Below are 18,761 nucleotides of genomic sequence, written 5' to 3' on the forward strand. Positions count from 1 at the left end.
TGGTCCAAGCTGTGGGTCTTGGTTCTCAGATGGTGGGAAGTCGCTGTCCAGCGGATCCAGACTCACTAGGCCTCTTAGAAACCCACCGACTCCAAATGACCCAGATGAAGTCCAACAGGCCTTCTAGTAAGGGGCGGTCTTTCTTTGATGTACGTGCTCCAAGGGCTGCGGGTGCCTGAGCCACTGGTAGGGGCACATTCAGGGGCCTCAGAATGAAGTGAGGATGCACTTCTGTGTCTCCCCCAAGGCCTAGGCATGCTGGCGGTTGCAGGGTTAAAAGGAGACAGAGACCACCACCCTCATTCTATCCCCGAGAAAGTGCCTTTTCTTCGAGTCCATATGGCCACTTCCTTTCGACCTGCTCGCTGCTTTGTCCAAACTGTCACTTATGAAGAATCACTTGACTTACAGTCTCAGATTCAAAAGACCACAGAATATAATCAGTCGATCCAGGAAGAACTGAAATAAAGAACACCAATTCCACTCCCACAGAGATAGTGGTATCATTGATGTGACTGCTTGAAGAAAGAAAAAACCCTAAACCTTGTATTTTGTCCAAAGCACATCAGATTGGAGAATACAGACATAATTCCTAAACTTTTTTGGGGGGGCTGGTAGGGGATACAGATACATACATACTTACATACGTGCATGCACGGTTGACATTCTTAAGGTCTTTAAGAGTCTCAAAGAACGAGCTTGTCATTTGTTCCAGGTTCTCTTAACAAGGTGGGGGTGGAGGGGTGGAGACAGGCAGAGGGAGAGGAGAGAAAGAAAAATACCTGCTCTCCCTAGGGCTAGCTTTGAGGATATGGGCAGTAGTGGTCAGGCTGGTGCCCACTGCCCAGAGCCCACTGCCAGCAGCTTCTTGGCGCTGGTGCAGGCACCCCACCAGGCCGGATGCCAGTAGCTCCTCCCAAGTTTCTGAGCCTTGTCCTCACTCCAGAACTGCTGTTTGCATCTGAGTGGATCCTTCCGCTGAAGGAGTGGTGGGCAGCTGGAGAGAGCTTTCTCCATATCTTTGCTTTTGATGTATTGTGATGCTGGAGTTTAAAACCCCCTACCTAGTCATCTTGGGGGGACTTAGTTCGGACAAGCTGGAACTTGTTCTACCTGTATCAGTGTTTAAGTGTCTCAATGGCTGGGCATTTTGTATAATCAATCTTTCTCCATCCCTTCTTAATCATTCACAGCCCAGGCCCCACTCTCAGACTCTCTCTCTGTCTCTCCTCCTCCTCCTCCTCCTCCTCCTCCTCCTCCTCCTCCTCCTCCTCCTCCTCTCCTCGCCCATCATCTTTATTTGTCAACTCTGTAGACCTTGTCTTCCTGCTATCTGCACACCCAACACCACACTTCAGCCTTTCTTTAAAAGCAAGCTGCTCCTTGGTGTGTCTGCATACTTCTTTTATTATTATTATTGAATCTTTTTTTTTTTACCCATAATGACACCAGGATCATTATATAATCCCATAACAAAGAGGCTTTTGAGGCACCAGCTTTTGTCAACTCTAGGACAGAGAATCCGTAATTGCATTATTCGGCTTCCTCCCGCCCCCCATCTTTCCCCCCTTCTTTGCTTCACAGAAGCCCAACCTCTGCATCCCTGAAATCCCCACTTTGTTGCCTCGGCTTATATTATTTGCCCAAACGTTCGCCTGGAGGACCAGCCTTGCAAAGTTGCCTTTAAAAAAGTTATTTTGTTTCGTAATTAAGTCTCGGAGCCCACCGCGATGATTATTCTGGACCCATAAGGCAGAGAACCTGCATGACGTTTTTCTCGAAGTTTAATTACCGTATGCTAATTTCCTTGCCTACTACGTGATTAATTAAAATCATATTTTCATAATCATTTGGCACTAGTATTGTTTTAGAATTATCATGATCTCCTAAATAGTGTCTGTAAATAAAGTCGCCTCTAATGGCAGCGCGGGAGGCGAGGCTGAGGACCTCTCCGTGTTTGTATCGCGGCGATTGGCAACATAACGGCCTTATTTACATTAAATACGCCACAAGGTTACAGCGCGGATCAACGTCATTTGATCGCTGATGACTCCCTTAAACGCCCGGGTTGTGACTGATTCTCCACGTCCCGCTGTCCACCGAGATTCACCCGCGAGTTTTTTTTTTTCACCGAAGAGAAACAGACTTTAAATAGTTTGAGGAACAGGTAAGAATTACGCGTTTTCCTCTCCCCCCTTCTGCGTCTCTCTCTCCTCTCTCTCCGTGGCAATCGCTCTTTCCCTCTCGGCTGGATAAAAAATTCTTTAGTTAAAGGCAGGAATGCAAAGTAGTGACAAGCGAAGGGGCTGATGTATGTCTCCGTAACGAGTCTGACAATCAGAATGTAGCTCTTGGAGAATAGATAGATTTTAATAAGTGTGTTTACATGAGCTCAAGGTCAGAAGCAAGCTGCGCTGTGTTAAATGGTTTCTTAGTTGCTAGACAGAGAGAAAAAATGGACGACCACACACCATTCTTTGTAGATTATTATATCAAGGGTTCAGTCTCCGGCTCATCAAAGCTAAATGCTGAAAGACCTATCTAGTTGCTGTGAATTACGCCAGGGCGACAATGGAGAGCGTTTTTAATGGTACAATGCATTTCACCTACCAGATAGGGGGAGGCCGAGCAGGGGATGGGATGTCTGCTGGGGTTGGATGATGAGTATCAATGAACGGGGCGATTCTGAAATGAGGTTGATGAAAAGCGAGCCTGCCCTGCCGGGGCTGGGCTAAGAGCAGTTGGCCGGGCTCTGGCGAGTGGGCGAGCGAGGCGCGCGAGCTGGGCGCCCGTCCCCCCTCAGCCCCGGAAAATGATCAAGTCAATCATGTGGACATGTTTCATTATTCATTGAACACAATCTTTTACAACGCTCGGTTTACGTGCCCGAGTTTGCTCCCGACGCCCGCGTTTAATGTTTTAAGGTAAGGGAAACAAAGGTGGTGGGGAGGCCGGGGTTGGGGGTGGGGGCAACGCGGTGGAAGGACGCGCGGGTGCCAGGTGGTGGTGGGGGCGGCCACGATCTCCGGGAGGTGGCAAAGTGAGTTTGGACTCTTGGCGTGGTTCCCCCTTCCCCTCCCCCTCCCCCGCCTGGCGAGGCCTGCAACCGGGTTGCTTCTCACCCCATCGCGATTAAAAAATATGGTCTAATTAAATATCCGTGGTTGTGACGTTGGCGAGAGAAGCTGTCAGCTGGGGTTAAGGGGAAAGAGAGAGAGAGAGGGAGGAAAAAAAAAAAAAAAAAAAAAACAGGAGGAGGAAAACCGAGTAGAGGCGGCCACCCGGCATCGAATGGCGCTGGAGAACTTCGGCGGAGAGCGGGACCCGCGCCCTGGCCGCCGCCTCCCCACCGCAGCCGCAGTCCCAGGACCGTTACTTTGAAAGGGAGTCTCCAGGACCAAGCGCACAGCGCGCCAGTGGGATCCAGCGCCCACCCGGCCCAGCCCGCGCCTCCAGCCTGCGCCACCCGCTTCAGCTCGCGGCCCGGGGAAACTTTCCTTAGGGTAGGGGGCCGGGGGAGCCGAAAGAGAAGGGAGGTTGCGCGGCGGAAACTTCTCCAGCGACTTTACCCGTTTGCTCCGGGGCTGCCGCTGGTGGTGGGGGTCCCCGCTACCTCCCCCCCACACACCGCAATCGTGCGTGGTGCTATCTGCCCTCCACCCAGGAGACAGAGGGTAATCGACAACCTTTTTTTTTTTTTAAAAAAAAAATCAAAGTTAGCTGATGCTTACGGGGTGCCTAACTTGCCGGTGTAGAGGGCCGCCAAGACCTGCCATTTTGTGTTTGCATCGGCTTCCTGCGCCCCAAGAGCCGGGCGAGGCCCGGCCGAGGTGCCTGGGGGGCGAACCCGGGATCCCAGGACCATAGAGGCCCTGGCACACACGTGCGCCGCCTGCAGCACCTGCCCCAATCCTGTCTAGGTCCCGGGGGCCTGCGGGGGCCCGAGACACAGAAATAAATAAATAAGTAACAGGTTATGGAGGGAAATGAGCCGGCCAGTCCCGGGCTGGAGATGCGAGGCCAATCAGATTGAAGGAGTAGGACCGAGTGTGTGTGTGTGTGTGTGTGTGTGTGTGTGTGTGTGTGTGTGTGTAAGGGGGGGGCAGCCAGGGGAGGGGGCCACTGGGGGGAGTCCTGGGAAGAGCAAGATTTTCCGAGGGGGGGGGTCATCCTCAGCCCAGCCCAATACTGGAGCGAGAATGAACCTCGCTAATAAGCCTTTCTGTTTGCTTCAAGGCATTTTTTTAAAATTGAAGATGAATTAAGGAAAACAGTCGTAGGCGGGTCTCAAGATGTATTTTAGGCAAAAATATAATAATATAAAAATAAAAATAAAGAAGAGGGTTTTCTTTGATGAGTAGAAGTGTCCAGATCTCGATGCTCCCATCTGTTGCAATCTTGCAAACAATTACAATATAGATTATCTTCGCATACATGGAGGTATGAGAAGTGAGGGAAGGTGGAAATAGGCGCTGGGGAAGTTAGAGAAAGGAAAGAAGGAGGGGGGGATCTTGCCCTCTCCTCCCTTTAACTCTTCGGAGGAAATTCTTGCAAGGTTTCTCTAAGGACAGGTGGAAAGTTAAGTGCCCCCCCCCCATTTTTCACTCCTGATTTGTGAGTCCTTCCTGCTGTCCGCCTCTTGGCGAGCGCGCACTCAAGTCCCCGAGTTCTCTCCTGGAAGGCTGGGGTCGGTGCAGGCAGAAGCCTGGGGCTGGAGCCTGGGAGGAGCAGGGCGGGGTCCCGGCCTGGCGCGCGGGTGGCAGCAGTGGCCGGGTTTTGTTTGCAGGATATTGTTTTGTCTATCGGGTGCCTCGCAGGAGACGTGATTCGTCAGCCGCCTTAGTTTTCACTTGAGCGGAAAATAACGGCGGCTACGTGCAGTCCGGGCCTGCCCGGCTTGAGCGCGCTGTGCGTGTGCAGCTTCGGAGGTGCGCGCCGGTGGGCGGCAGGGGGACATTCTTTAGGGGTAGCGGGCCAAGCGGGGTGAGTGCGCTCCGAGCTGGCCCCGGGTTCCTTCTGCGCTTCTCGGGGCAGCCACCGCTACCGCTCTGCAGTTTAGCAGAAATCCGACAGGGGCCGCGTTTGCTGAGCGCATCCGGCCGGCGGCAGTCAGAGCGGGGCCGCGGGGCCAGGCTGCTCGGTGTAGACGTCGGGAGGGGGCCGGAGGGTGGTGGTGGGGGAGCCGACTGGGAGGGGCTCGGGTAGCGATCTTGGCCAGAGCGAGCACCGCTCCCTGTCGCTCTGTACCCTCGTGTTCTCCGCGAGTTGGGCAGCCAGGCGCGCCTGGGCCTTGGTCCCCCCCACCCCCGCCCCCAGATCCCAGGTCTCCAAGCTGGGTTTAGGTGAACTTGAGGTGGGGTGTGCGTGCGCATATGTGTGCGTGCGTGTGTATGTATGTGGAAAGGGAAGCTTGAGTGGAGACACTCTGTTTTCTTTCCCTGTTTTTAACAACTGGATTTTGACTTTGAAACCAGCTTCGCTCGCTCACAGCTTGGGCTGGGAGGGGGGCGATCTTTCCCCATCACTCACATCTTTGTTCATTGTTCACTGAGTGCAAGGCAGGCGACTTAGAGCAAAAAGGAGGGAGAGAAAGAGAGAAAGGCAGAAGAGGGGGAGAACGAAGAGGGACGGGCGGGGGGGGGGGGTGGCACACCCATGTCATCTCCCGGGTCGTGTTGGTGAGTGAAATAGTAAACCCATGTATGGAGGGTCACCAGGAAAGTGGACATTACCGCTTTAATTAACTTCGAGATGCTCCGGCGGCGGGACCTGGCGTAGCCGTGACGCGCCCCCATAAATCTGCCGGGCCGGGCTGCTCCAAGAACTCATACAGTAGCAGCGTCAGATCCAACGCGCGCCTCCCCGGCCGGAGTCCATTTGCATAATTGGATTTTTTTTTTTTTTTGCCTCCTTCTTCCCTGAAACTTGTTTGAAAACCCAAATGAAAACTGCGACGACCTGCACACTCAAAAGCAAGTGCCAAGTAAGTGCCCTGTAGTGGCCTCCGCGCGCCCCGAGGTGAGGGCACAGAGCCCGGGGTGTGGGGTGGGGGCGAAGTGCCCAGCCCGGCTCCGGTGTGAGCGTGCAGCGGGCGGGAGCACTGCATCTGCCGGGCTGGATGTTCATAGAACTTTTGCTTTAAAACAAAACAAAACAAAACAAAACTCCTACAACCGTCTCTCGACTTTTCTAGCGAGGTGAGGTGGTTGGGCCAAGAGTGTACTTGTGACGAGAATGAAGAGGAAATCTTGAGGACACAGTTGAGAGTTGGGCATCCTGGTTCGCTGGGAGGGTGGTGGGTCCCTGTAGCCGCCGGCGGCGGCGGCGGCGGCGGCGGCGTGGAAAGCTGAGCGGGTGAGCAGGGTTCGTTGCCAGTTGTGCCGCGGCCGCGCTGTGCGGCGGATACAGTTTATTTCCAAATGCCTCCCCTATTATTCTAAGGTTTGTGTCTCCGTGTGTGTCTGCGTGAGTGTAAGCGCGCGTGTGTTTTGCTGTGCTTTAAAAGGAAGAAAAGCAACCAAAACAAGAGCACGAAGGCTTCCTTTCTAATCTGCCTTCCCTTCAACCTCCTCTGTTTCTATTGCTGGAAGAGCAGAGTGAGAGCTGTTTTGCCTAAGACAGGGTCACTACCAACAGATTGACAATTCGGTTGGAAATGCTATAAATTCTACAGCAGAGATGCAGCTGTGAGCATGACATGCCGGCTCCACCCCGGTCAGGGAAATGGCTTGACAAGCTCAAATTATTAAAAAATGTATAATCTATTATTATTAGTGGTAGTATTTACAGTGAGCAGGATGGAGGGGGAAGTGGATTGCTTTGGAGAAGACACCAACTGTCCTTCCCATTTTCTGGTTTGCCTGGGAGCTTGCTGTGGGCAAGGTGCACCACCCTGTATGGCAGGGCCCTGGAACTCAGCTTTCAGCTCCTGGAGTCACAGGGGGCGCATCCTCCCTTAGCCCTTTGGCCTCTGCTCTGAGAGAGCCTAGGGCTTTGGGTGAAGGCTGCTTTAGCTATGATGTCATCCTGATAGTGGTGCAAATGTCTCTTGATCCCACCATTACCCACTTCCCTGAGTTGCTGGTAATGATAACACTCTACCCAGCTCCCTCACAATCACAGGACCCAGAGCCCTAGGAATTAACCATCCCCACCTGACCAACAAAGAGTCAGCTACTAAAAGCATGGCGGCTGAGCCCAGTTTTTGCGTTGATGGGCCTAACATAGATACTAGAACGTTGTCAGACTCCTGAACTGAGGGTCCTCTGATTTTCCAAAGTTTGGAAAACTTTTGGAAGGCTTTGATGTACAGAGAATCCTTAATCTGGGGACACTGGACTCTGATAGTGAATGGACAGCAATGTGTGGATGTGATGAATGATGAGGAACTCAGGTCTTGCTATAGCCATTGTATGGAAAAGGGGACTATGACATTCAGTTCATTAACTGTGACTTTATGTTAATATAGCTGCAAGTAAACTGGTTTTAGTGTTGATTTTAAAATAGTGTACAATGATTTAAGATTTCTTTTGATTTACTGTTCAAATGAAATTTGCATAAATGTGATGAAAATGAACTTAACATCTGGGCACATGAAAAAAGGTTAGTGCCTCATATGTCATCTGCAGAGAAAGTCTTTAAAACGCTTTCACCCTAAACTGGGTTGAGGAAATAGTTCCTGGAGACATAAATGGTAATTATGTAAAACCTGGAGAAAAACACTTTCAATACATTTGCATTCTTTTGGACCAGTGCTCTGAAAACTCATCTTGTTCTATGCCTGGAGTGTTTAACTTCTGAGCAGGCTTCAGGTCCTTACAACTCAGCAATTTAACTGCTGGTCAGAGCTGTCTTCACGGACAGCTTAGGGCAGGCATGGAACAATTGTCATGCTGTGCTGGTCCAAGCCAGAGGCCAATAGCCTCCATTATGGGAGAAGGTAGTAACTGGTCAAAACATGTGGCCCTACCAGTCGTATCCGCCCACTGGGCACTGAAGGCTTGGATATACATTATTTGCAGAGCCCTCCAATCCAAAAGCCTTCGCCGTCGGTAACCAAGAAAATTCCATCAGCTCAGACCTATAAAATCCTCAAGCCTTTTCACATGAGCTCTAAACTCTATCTTACTTTTGGAGCGAGATGAGCTTGTCTCTGGCATCAGGAAATCAGTTAAACAGCCTTCCCCAAGCATGGCTGCCTTTTGCTCAAAACTTGTCTATGAATGGCACAGGTGTTTTTAAAGTGCCTTGAATGGAAGGGGGAAAAAAGAGAGCAATGATGCTTGTGAGAATATAGTCGAATTTGGTTTTTTTTTTTTTTTGTTTTTGTTTTTGTTTTTAAAGAAGGGTAGCATAAAAGAAGAAAGCAAAATAGATTTATTTTTCCAGCTTCAATGAGGACAATTATAGCTTTTTAAGATCTTTGGATTTAGTGCTTTTAATAAGCCTTTTAAGTAAGCTGAAATATCAGCTTGCATTTTGTTCTTAACATTATTTAAAGTGAGACTCGATGCAAATTTAAATCGTAAGTGAGTCTCCGGTAGGTCACTTTGGGGCCATGCTGAGGACAGAAATGCTCTACCTCCAGCTCACCTGCTGGGACCTGAAATCCTTGGGTACTGAGCCCAGCTTCATCATGTTTCCAGGTAAGGTCTTAGATAAGATAGAAGGACATGTGCCCTTGGTATCCTGATGCCATCTCTCAGGCTGTAAAGGCTGCAATTTGGAGTAAACACACACACACACACACACACACACACACACACACACACACACAAATAAAGTCCTCACCTTGGTAAAGTGTTCGAACTAGCACTTCTTGCTCTCCTTCTCTTTCTTCTGCCAGCACCTGCCCTCTGCAGTGGTATAGCATGGCCCCTCCAGGGCTAGCTGCTTAAGTAAGGTATGGCTGCATCTGTAATAGGATGTGGGGATGGAGGGCTCTCTCCGGTTGGCTAGCCAGACTGCCAAGTACTGTAGGAAGTTTTGCAAGGAGAGGCTCTGCCAAGGCAATGAATTGGTTTTCATGTCTTGAAGCTTTGGCCTGCTGTCATGTTCCCCTTGGTTGCTCTGTGCATCCATAGAATGGTCCGGCAATAATGTGTGGTGTCAGAAAGAACTAAGCTAGGAAGTGACTTTTGATCGTTATAACTGGGGTCTCACTTTCGGTAATGGTAGGTGTGTATGTGGTATGTGTATGGTCTATATTCATTTATGCACACACACGTGCAGGGGTGGGGGTGGGAAGATATTGCCTGCTAGAAGCACCTGCTCTGAGATGATTTCCTTTTCACTATATTTCAGTGTGTAAGAGAGAAGAGTGAGTTTGTACCTGTGCATGTCAAGTGGACAGATTACTTATAGAAAGAATCAGAAAGTACAAGCATTTTTCCTTAGGATGTGGACCCTGGGCAATACTGTCCTCACATCCTACTTTATTTTGTGTTTTCTAAATGCAGGCAGACATAGATGAAAACCACCAGGAGGGCCTCCTCAGGCCAGTCTGTGGCACCCATCGGCTTCTGTCGATTGTCTGCCCTGAGATGCACAGTGAAGAGAGGGAACTGGCTCTGTGGACTGTTGGAGGCACTCTCCAGATTTCACTTTCAAAAATCGTTGTGATCTTTGGTCTTCCTCTTGTATCTGAGCTACTTTAAAGAGCCTCCACAGTACACAGCTTTCCACACATGCTAGGCTTGCTGGAGATGCCCTAGAAATGGAGTCTCTCTGCATTGAGCAGATTTATATCAGGGTGAGGCCTTGAGAAGAACCCACTGGAGGAACCTGGGCACTTTTTCTGCCGACCAAGATCTCTCAAAGTTGGTACTAGGTACATTTTCTACTTGTAGGTATTTGTCATGTGGGATGTTGAGTAGCATGCGAACCTCAACCCACTAGATGCCAGTAGCTCTCTTGATTATGACCATCAGGAATGTTTAGACATTTTCATATATTCCCCAGGAAGGGGATTCAAGCTCATGCTCTGAATTGTGCACGTATGAGGCTTTGCTCTGGACCTCCCAAAGCGGGACACGGAGATCACTTTTGACCTTACTTCCAGGAAGTATACAGGCAATATACGGATTGGTTTCTATGTGCCCCTTAGGCCATGCACAAGATGAGGGCAGCTTTGGAATCTGGGAGGAGGAAAGTTTTCTTTTCTTTTTTTTTTTTCTTTTTCTTCATTGTGTAAGAACACATGGAAGAATAAAAGGCTATCCAGTGCAAGATGTGGTGCTCAATTCCAATGTTTCTGAATATCAGTTATACTTTTAAAAAGGCCCTGTGGGTGAGAGCTGTGTTCCTGGACCACATGGAATCCAGGCAACAGAAAGTGACGCTGCTCAGGCACCATGATGAGGCTGGGCACCCTGTCGGCAGGATAATGCCAGTCGTTTGTTTTTGAGCTCGTACTACATACTTCCCTAGGAGGGCAGGTTCTATATTTATTCAGTTTCACTAAGGGAAACCGAGGCAATGAGCAGGAGAGGTGGATAGCTCCTTCTGCTGTGCTCCTACTTAACTCTAGGGTTGTGAGGCATATCCCTGTCCCATATTCAGCAGTCCCTCCTACACCAGGAGCTGTCAAGAGAAGGCAAGAAGGTCACAGACACCATAGCAAGCCCTGTCCACGAAGTGCAGGATCCCACAGGTGGATGGGGAGAAAGCTATGCATATGTTTCCTGGGCAGTGACACAGGGAAGCCTGCAACCCAGTGTCCAAGCCTTTCTGCTTATTCCTAGCTTCAGTATATGGCTTTCCGATGAGAAAATTAAATGCTGTTTTGACACAGGAAAAATGATCACCATAGGCCTGAGCTGACATTAACCTGAGAGCTTTCTACCAAGGCCCTGATGCTTTGGTTACCTGGGCCCTATTTAGTTGGGTCTTTGGTTACTGAGGTGGAGGTGGACTTGTCCTCTGCATTCTATTCCTACTCTTCTCTCTCCCCATGTTGGCTCCTCCACCAAGATGATGGTCTGCCAGCCCAGAAATAGATAGAGATAGATTCAGAGGTAGATAGATAGATAGATAGATAGACAGATAGATAGATAGATAAACAGACAGACAGAGGCACAGAGGGAGACAGACACACAGAGAGATGCACACACACACACACACACAGACACACACACACACACACACACACACACACACACACAGAGAGAGACAGAGAGAGAGAGAGCGAGCTCTATTTAGGTTATAAAAGCTAAGTCATGGATTCTCTAAACATTAAGATTAATCACAGAATTGCCCATTCAACTTTGATTAGAATGACTGGTATTTCTAAGGCTCCAATGTGATTCCTATGTCTTTGCTTTTGGCTTGCATTTGTTTGAGACAAGGTCTTGGTATATAGCCCTGGGTGAGTCCCCCAAGTTTTAGGATTGGGTGCTCCACTATAGATGCTCCTGCTTCTCAGTCAGGGATTTTGGTTTATGGAAGAGCTCTGGTCGGGCCTTCAGGAGAATGTATTAACTCAGTAGATGTTGCTGCCTGATGGCCCCAAGGACCTTAGAGGTGGGAAGTGGTCACAGTGTTAGTACCTGCCTCAGCCAGCGTTTGATGTTGGGTCTTTGTGAGTGCTGTGTGTACCCTTTAGGTGCATTGTCTTGTTCAGGCCATTTAACCATCCAGGCAAGGGAGTGCGGTTTCCCAGTGGGCAAACCAAGTACATGACAACTTATTGCAGCCAAGAGCCTTGAAGACAACTGCTCCAGCTGGTGCAATTCCTGGTCTTCTCCTTGCCTGCATCCTGCCCACCTCTCTGTACAAATCATCCTCCAAAGCACTACCAGTTCCCCTTTCAAATGGAAGTGAAAAACAGAAACCTGAAATGGTTGTTTTGCGAACATATGCATTATTATAAATTTATTTGCGTGAGGGAGAAAAATATATGGAAACTCCCATCAACTAAGGTCACCTTGGAGACAGCTCCTAGATCACAAATTGAATAGATTCTACATACAAAGTATCACCTCCTTGAATGGCTTGCTGCTTAGTTTGTCTTTAAACATATCTAGAAAGTTAGCTTCTTGTTTATGAGAGGCAAATATGACTCATTTTTCTAAGATTTTAATTCTCTCTAAAAACCTCTTCCAGTCTAATCAGCCAAGGTTATTATTAAGACCAGAGTGGGGTCTGTAGGAAGCCTACAATATGGATGAGGGTCTGGAACGGCAGGGCAAGGGCCTGAGTTATTCCCCTCCCCTCTATTCTGGGTTCTGGTTTGGGGCTATGGTGCATGGATGCCAAGCTGCTGCTTCAGCAGGCTAGGGTATGCTCTGAGCACACTGGTTCTCAGATGAACATGGCTGGATCTGCTAATTAAACTCATGCTTGATCTCTGTAGTGCTTGAGAAACTTCAGTCGCCAGCATTGCCACTTGATTGGGGGTGGGGCATGATCAGAATTGGTGGGTGGCAGCCCTCCTCCAACAGCCCAAAAATAGTCCCAAAGACTGGGGAGAGGTAGTTCTGGAATGTGGGAGGGAGAAAAGAAACCACATGTGGATAAGAATGGGCTTAATCTGCCAGGTGAGACCTCTGATGGTAGAGAGTGGCCTCTGTGCTGGGCTGGCTGAGTTGCCCTCCATCCTGCCCTGGCTTACCACTTCGGAGTGCTGGGTATTTGGAATCAGCTTGCCTGGAGTGCTCACAGACTTTGAAGGCACTGTTTGTCAAGGCAAAGGCCAGCCACTCCATCTGCAATTCTTTTCTCTAGCAGTTGAGTTGACAACTTAATATTTATTTTCTCTAAGTATCATTTTTTTTAAAATTTAAATTTCTAGAAAAATTTGTATCAGTCTCCATTTCCTCTGTTTTGGCTTTTTCAACTCTTTTCATATACATTTATTCTGAAAGTATTTTTTTGTGGGGGTGGGTGGGAAAAAGCTTTAGTTTAAAGTATGGTTTGGAAGGGGAGAGATCATTTCAATATTAATTCTATTTATAATTTCTTTCTAGCATATTTTGGAGGCAGAAGAAATGGTATAGGCAGGATGACAGGGACAATTGCCATTTCTACAAGTGTAGATGAAGCATGCTAAGGCAGCAATCTTCTCCCTTAGCAACTACTGTCACCCTGGGAACAACACAGTGATGTTACATAGTGGGCTGGGGCAGGACCTGGCCAGCTAGCCAGTGTGATGCACCCGATGGTGACTGGACTGTCTTTTAGGGGTTTGGGATGGGTGTGTACTGGGCCTATTTTGCATATTTATTCTCTAACTATGAGGTCAAGTAATGTGTTGCAGATCTTAGGGTACAAAGCATGTTCAAAACTCTCCTGAAAGTGCTGGCTACATTTTGACAGTCTGCCCTTTAATCTCACTGATTTCAGCAACTTGATCCTTTTATTTCCCATCCTATCTCAAAAGGTTGACAAGAGCTAGATCACAGTGAGATGTTGTTTGCAGGATTTGGAAGCCGGCTGTTCAGATGAAGGATATCAGGTCCATGTGTGGATCCTGGGGACCACCGGTGTTTGTGGTGAAAAAAACTTTTCCTTTTCATGATGCTACTATAGAGATAAAAACCGTGCAATTTGTGTGTGTGTGTGTGTGTGTGTGTGTGTGTGTGTGTGTGTGTGATCTCTTACTACTGTCTTCAATAAAATAATCTGTTCATTGATCTAAAGAAGGAGTGTTTCCAGTCGCCCCAATCCCCTGAATGGACATTCAATTTGAAATCTGCCTCTTGCTCTCGGCATGGTGTAGTGGACCTTGGGATGAGAATGCTTCTCTGTCAGCAGAATCTGATACAAAACCCAGATGTGAATATTTGTGCATCAGTGTGCACAGATCTTGACTCCCTCATCATCTTCTCAAAGGTGAAAGAATCAAAATTTTTCCCTGGGCTGGGGGCTATGGCTGTCCCCTCATTAATCTCAATCATCAGCCAAGTGTTAACCTTTAGATGAGCAGGGGACAAGTTTGAGCATTTCCCCACTCACTTTATCATTGCTCTTAAAAACAGAGTCTAGAGAAGTCTTTGTGTGTGTTTGATTTGCTAGTTAATTTTTTTTGGCCAGGGTTACATGGTACACACATTTTGCTTGATATATCACTAGCTCCATGTTCATTTTTTTTTGCATAATTTAATATTTAGGTACCGTCTGTCCCCATTCTACAATTGAGATACTGTAGTTACTGAGCTGGAAACATCCAGTTTGAGAGTGAGAAAGAGCTTCTTGAAGCAGTTTTGCTTTGTTTTATTTTGTTCCAAAGCAGTGCCACACAGTGATAAAGAGCTCAGGGCCAGTCAGTGAGTTCAACGCTCACCCCTTCCACCTCCATGCTGTTGGTAAGCACATCGTTTTGATCTTCAAGCATTCCTGTTCCCATTGGCAGCCTTGGGACAATTCTTGCTTTCTCACAACATCAGCAGGATTAAAAGAGAAAAGCCCAGAGACCAGCTATTCAAGGAGTACCCAGGCAGCACTATTGTCTGCCTTCAAGAATTTGTTGACTGTTGGAAATACACCCAACCTAGAGCTGTGGGTGATGATCATTGCAGAGCCCACAGAAGTGGCTCGCTAGCCTTTGTGGCCCTGGCTAGTCCTCCCAGTTGTTTACCTGGGGATCAATAAGGATCGGCAGATTGATTTCTTCTGTTTCTGAGGACGCATCTTAAAGGGTCAGCTCAGTTCATAGCAGAGTCTGGGGTGGGGGTGGTGCTTACACTCTTCATGAAACAATGGTTTTTAGTCTAGGTCATCAAGTGTGCCCCTCCCCAGTGTACAGGCACACACACACATCACACCACACACCTGTGATTATACATAGACACATGCCATACACACCAAATACAACATGTATAACAAGTCACATGTGTATAAATGCATGTACATGTTCACAAACATGCATGTTTTCTTCCAGAGTCATGATGGGAATATGAGTCTTGTTCTTCATTTTTTTTTCCAGGCCAGGGAGTTGTTTTTATTCATTCATTTACTCATTCATCCATTGTTTGATGTGTTAAGTGCCTTAACATCCTACTAAGGTTGATGCTGTGAAATAGAAGGAAGCACTCAGCCAGGATGGGAGGTGCAGGGTCTGTCAGTCTAGCTCCTGGGGAAGCTGAGGCAGGAGGATTGCAAATTCAAGGTCAGCTGCTTAACTAGGTTCTTAAAAAGTAAAAAGGACCAGGGATGATGCTCTGTCTTCACTTTCCTAACATGCTTGAGGCTCAGGCTCAGAAGGTGATGGTCCCCCATACTTACTCCTTGGACTCTAAAGGGGGAGGCATGTTATAATGACTTATCATTGTTTATGTCTGTTCCTAGCACACCTTAAGTACAAGGCCTGGAATGACAGTGAAGTCTGATTCTTATCCTCTGTCCCTGAATGGGGGCTACCAATCCCCAGATGTCCTCACCTTCCTGCTGTTCGCAGGCACCTCACACTTTTCTCAAGTTGTCCCCTGGAGCAATCCATGGGCACATTACCACACCAAAGGGAACACCAAGCCTGAGCAAGGTCTGCAGAGGCCTCTTACCTCTGCTCCCACTCTCAAGGGTTCATGAAGCCAAAGACTTCATGTAGCTTTATCAGGAGACACCAAGACCTGGTTAGCCAGCCTTGCCTCTTCCTATGTCTTTAGTCTGTGCCTGAGACAAAGAGCTGACATCGGTCATGTGGCAAGGAAATCTTGAGACTGGCTGTACCTGGCTGATGTCCTGTCTGCAGAGCTTCAAAGGGACACATCTCTTCAGGCAGATGAGTCGTAAGTGAACCAGGCCCTCTAAGCCCTCTTGAGGAACTCCATGCTAACTCCCGATGGCAGCCCCAGGCTAAGCACTGCTGAGAGGAGGTCTGGGGGGAACCTTGTATCACCCACACGGGCCTCTCCACATCACTCTGGACTGTGTTGTGTTTCTCGGGCATTCACCAAGCTTCTGTTGTATGTTGGGCATTCTGGGCACCCAGAAGTGGAGCTGGCATTCATGGTTTCTACCACTCTAGAAAGAGAGTCTCAATTTATTTATCATTCCAATCCTAAATGCCAGGAAGGACCAGAGCAGAGGTCCCTTGGAGGAAAAGTCCTCAGCAAGGTGGTCAGTGGCACCTTCTTAGAGGACAATGAAAAGTCAGAAGGAGCTAGCAAAACAATGATCAGAGAAAGCTCCAGACAGAGGAGAAGACATATACAAGAGATCGGAGGCAGAGATAGTTTGGTGGTTTGAAGAAAGGCCAAGGCATCTGAAGCACTTCAGAGGACTATACTGTGCATGTGAGCACAACCTGTTGAGGGCACACTTGTTGAGTGCCTCTTGTCCTCTGTGGTCTTCTCTGCTTTGTGTCCCCTCCTGCTATCCAAGGCAGGTCTTTCCTTCTTAGCTTCCTCCAGACAATAGATACCCACTGGGGATTTACTCTGAGTTCAGTATGCTGTAGAGTTTGAAAACAAAGTTAGACACAAGGCAAAAATTCTCTTACATAGTAAGTTGTGCTGAGGTTCACAGACAGTTCTGTGATACCTGACTTTCTCTGCCCCCATGCTCCCACTCCCAGCTGTGGGTGTGTCCTGGGCTGCATGGCTCCTTTCTACTTTGGCTGTACAATTATTAACCACATAGCAATGTTTTAGGTAAGACAGATTATATATGATGATATAATCCCTTGGCATTATGACAGGTGTGAGAGAGTTTTATCCCCTCATGAGACTGGAGCCATCTCAGACTTGCAGCAGGGTACATCTCTCACATATCTGTGGGATACTGGCATCAACACACCTATACTCCACCAGTTGAATGGAAGACTGGCATCTACAATTACGTGTGTCACATTCTCTATACTGATAACAATGGCTGTTCCTGACTTTTAGGTAGACTATAGTTTATGTTTTTTGTCATTATTTTAGAAAGTACTTCAAGAGGAGAGAGAGAGAGAGAGAGATTAACCGTGAACGGTTTGCCCTGTGCTGGCAGCAGCAGAAATACACGTCTGGTGTTTGTGCAGTCTAGATCACATCAGGTGGCCTGGACCGAGTTCTTTCATGTTGAGTGCACTGTCTGATGTTTGTGAAGTGAAATCGCCTAACGGTGAAATTCTCAGATGCATCACCATGTTGAGTGGTGTGTGGCAATGGCTCCTTTTGCTCTGCAAAGTCTGGAGGTGAGAGAGTGAACCTGGATTTTGCAGCAGCACCCCAGGAGTCCCATTTCTTGGCTCTGCTTGACTGCAGATCGTTCTTATGTTCTCCAGGTTTCATCTTTCTCCATCCCATCCTCTCTGTCAGGCAGTGTGTTGAACTCCAAGGGTGTTGAGTGACAGCTACAGAAGTGAGTAGGTCCCCTGTCCCAGGGGGATTCCTGGAAGTTTTTTTTTTTTTCTTTTTTCCCTAGCATCCTAGACTTTTGAAGAGATCACAATCTTCTCATAGTCTGTCCAGGAGTCAAGGGACATCTGCTCCTTTAAAGTAAAAGAACAAAGTGGCAGGAAAGCTAGATGCTTGCTTATAACACCTGTAGGTCCAGTATATATATGTAGACATTGTGAGTGCCTCTCATTCCTGGCCCTTCAGATTTATTACTTACATCATTGCACTGGCAATGTTTAATTTAATTTCATTTTTATTAGAGATGAATTGCATTTTGGCTCTTTGGAAACTTAACTTTTTCTCATCATTGGGTTTTAAGTGGTTAAATGATTCATAAAGTAAGTGTAAACATTCCAAATTGCCCTTTATATACACCACATTTCATACTCTGTAATGTAGATACAAAATATTAAAATTAAAAAGTAAAGACTCAATAGAAAAATCACAGAAATAAACCCATGACATCTATTACACTTTTGGAAACTTTGCTTAATTGTTTCCCCTTCCTTAGCAAATTCTATGATGAATTAACTGAAAAAAGAGTTTAAGAGCACTGTAAAAACAATCCTCAAGAAAGAAGGAACAGGGGATGGAGAGATGTCTCAGCAGTTAAGAGCACTGGCTGCCCTTCCAGAGGACTGGGGTTTGATTCCCAGCACCCATGTGGCAGCTCACAACTACCTGTAACTCCAGTCCTAGGGGATCTGAAGCCCTCTTCTGGCCTCCTTGGGCACTGTATGCACATAGTGCACATACATACACTCACGCACATAAAATAGAAAATCAATCTAAAGAATAAATAGAAGAGTAAAGGAACAGATCTTAGTTTACAGATTTTCCCTAATTTAACTGTTTAACTCTGTGAATATATATTGATTATTGTCCACTTACTCATCTGATTATCATAAAATAAGCTGTATTAACAAGTTATAATTGCTTTACTTTGACACATTAGTTGGGATAGTAATTTCACTCAAATATATAATATAGATCTAAATTTATGTATCATATATTATGAAATTATAACCAACCATTAGTTCTTTGTCCTTTTGGAAGTATTTTGGCTTACAATAGAAGTGGTTTGGAGAGTGTTTGGCACTTTGTTTCAGCCCTCTGTTGCACATTTCCACGTGATTGCTCTATCATATTGGAGAATGACACGAAGTTCCTCTCCTATAACAAACAGGGACTAATGTAATAATAACAAACAATAATGCTAATGAAGAAATTATATTTTTCTCCAACTTAGAGGAGAGTACCAACAATAGGTAGGATAAAATAAAATCAATATTTTGACAGGGTTCTATTATGTCTGGCTCATTAATTTGGAGACAACTTCTCTGTTCCATCTGAAATCGCCGAATGTCAACAAATAGTAGTTTCAGCGTCTACCCTCATTCCGGAGCATTTAATGCCTTCCTTACGAGTTATTTTAGGAGG

General features: G+C 47.2%; 1 protein-coding gene across 6 annotated transcripts in view; it reads left to right on the forward strand.

The window, feature by feature from the left end:
• Nucleotides 1–1,547: 1,547 nt before the first annotated feature.
• Znf536 (zinc finger protein 536) overlaps nucleotides 1,548–18,761 on the forward strand; it is a 460,757-nt gene continuing 443,543 nt past the window's right edge. For 2 of the 6 annotated variants that reach the window (XM_028877735.2, XM_028877746.2), the window contains exon 1: nucleotides 1,548–2,167. The gene's annotated coding sequence lies outside the window, so the exon portion shown is untranslated. The other 4 variants (XM_028877737.2, XM_028877745.2, XM_028877734.2 and 1 more) reach the window with 2 other exon arrangements.

Source organism: Peromyscus leucopus, chromosome 1 (assembly GCF_004664715.2).
Source record: "Peromyscus leucopus breed LL Stock chromosome 1, UCI_PerLeu_2.1, whole genome shotgun sequence".
In the NCBI taxonomy this organism is placed as follows: domain Eukaryota; kingdom Metazoa; phylum Chordata; class Mammalia; order Rodentia; family Cricetidae; genus Peromyscus; species Peromyscus leucopus.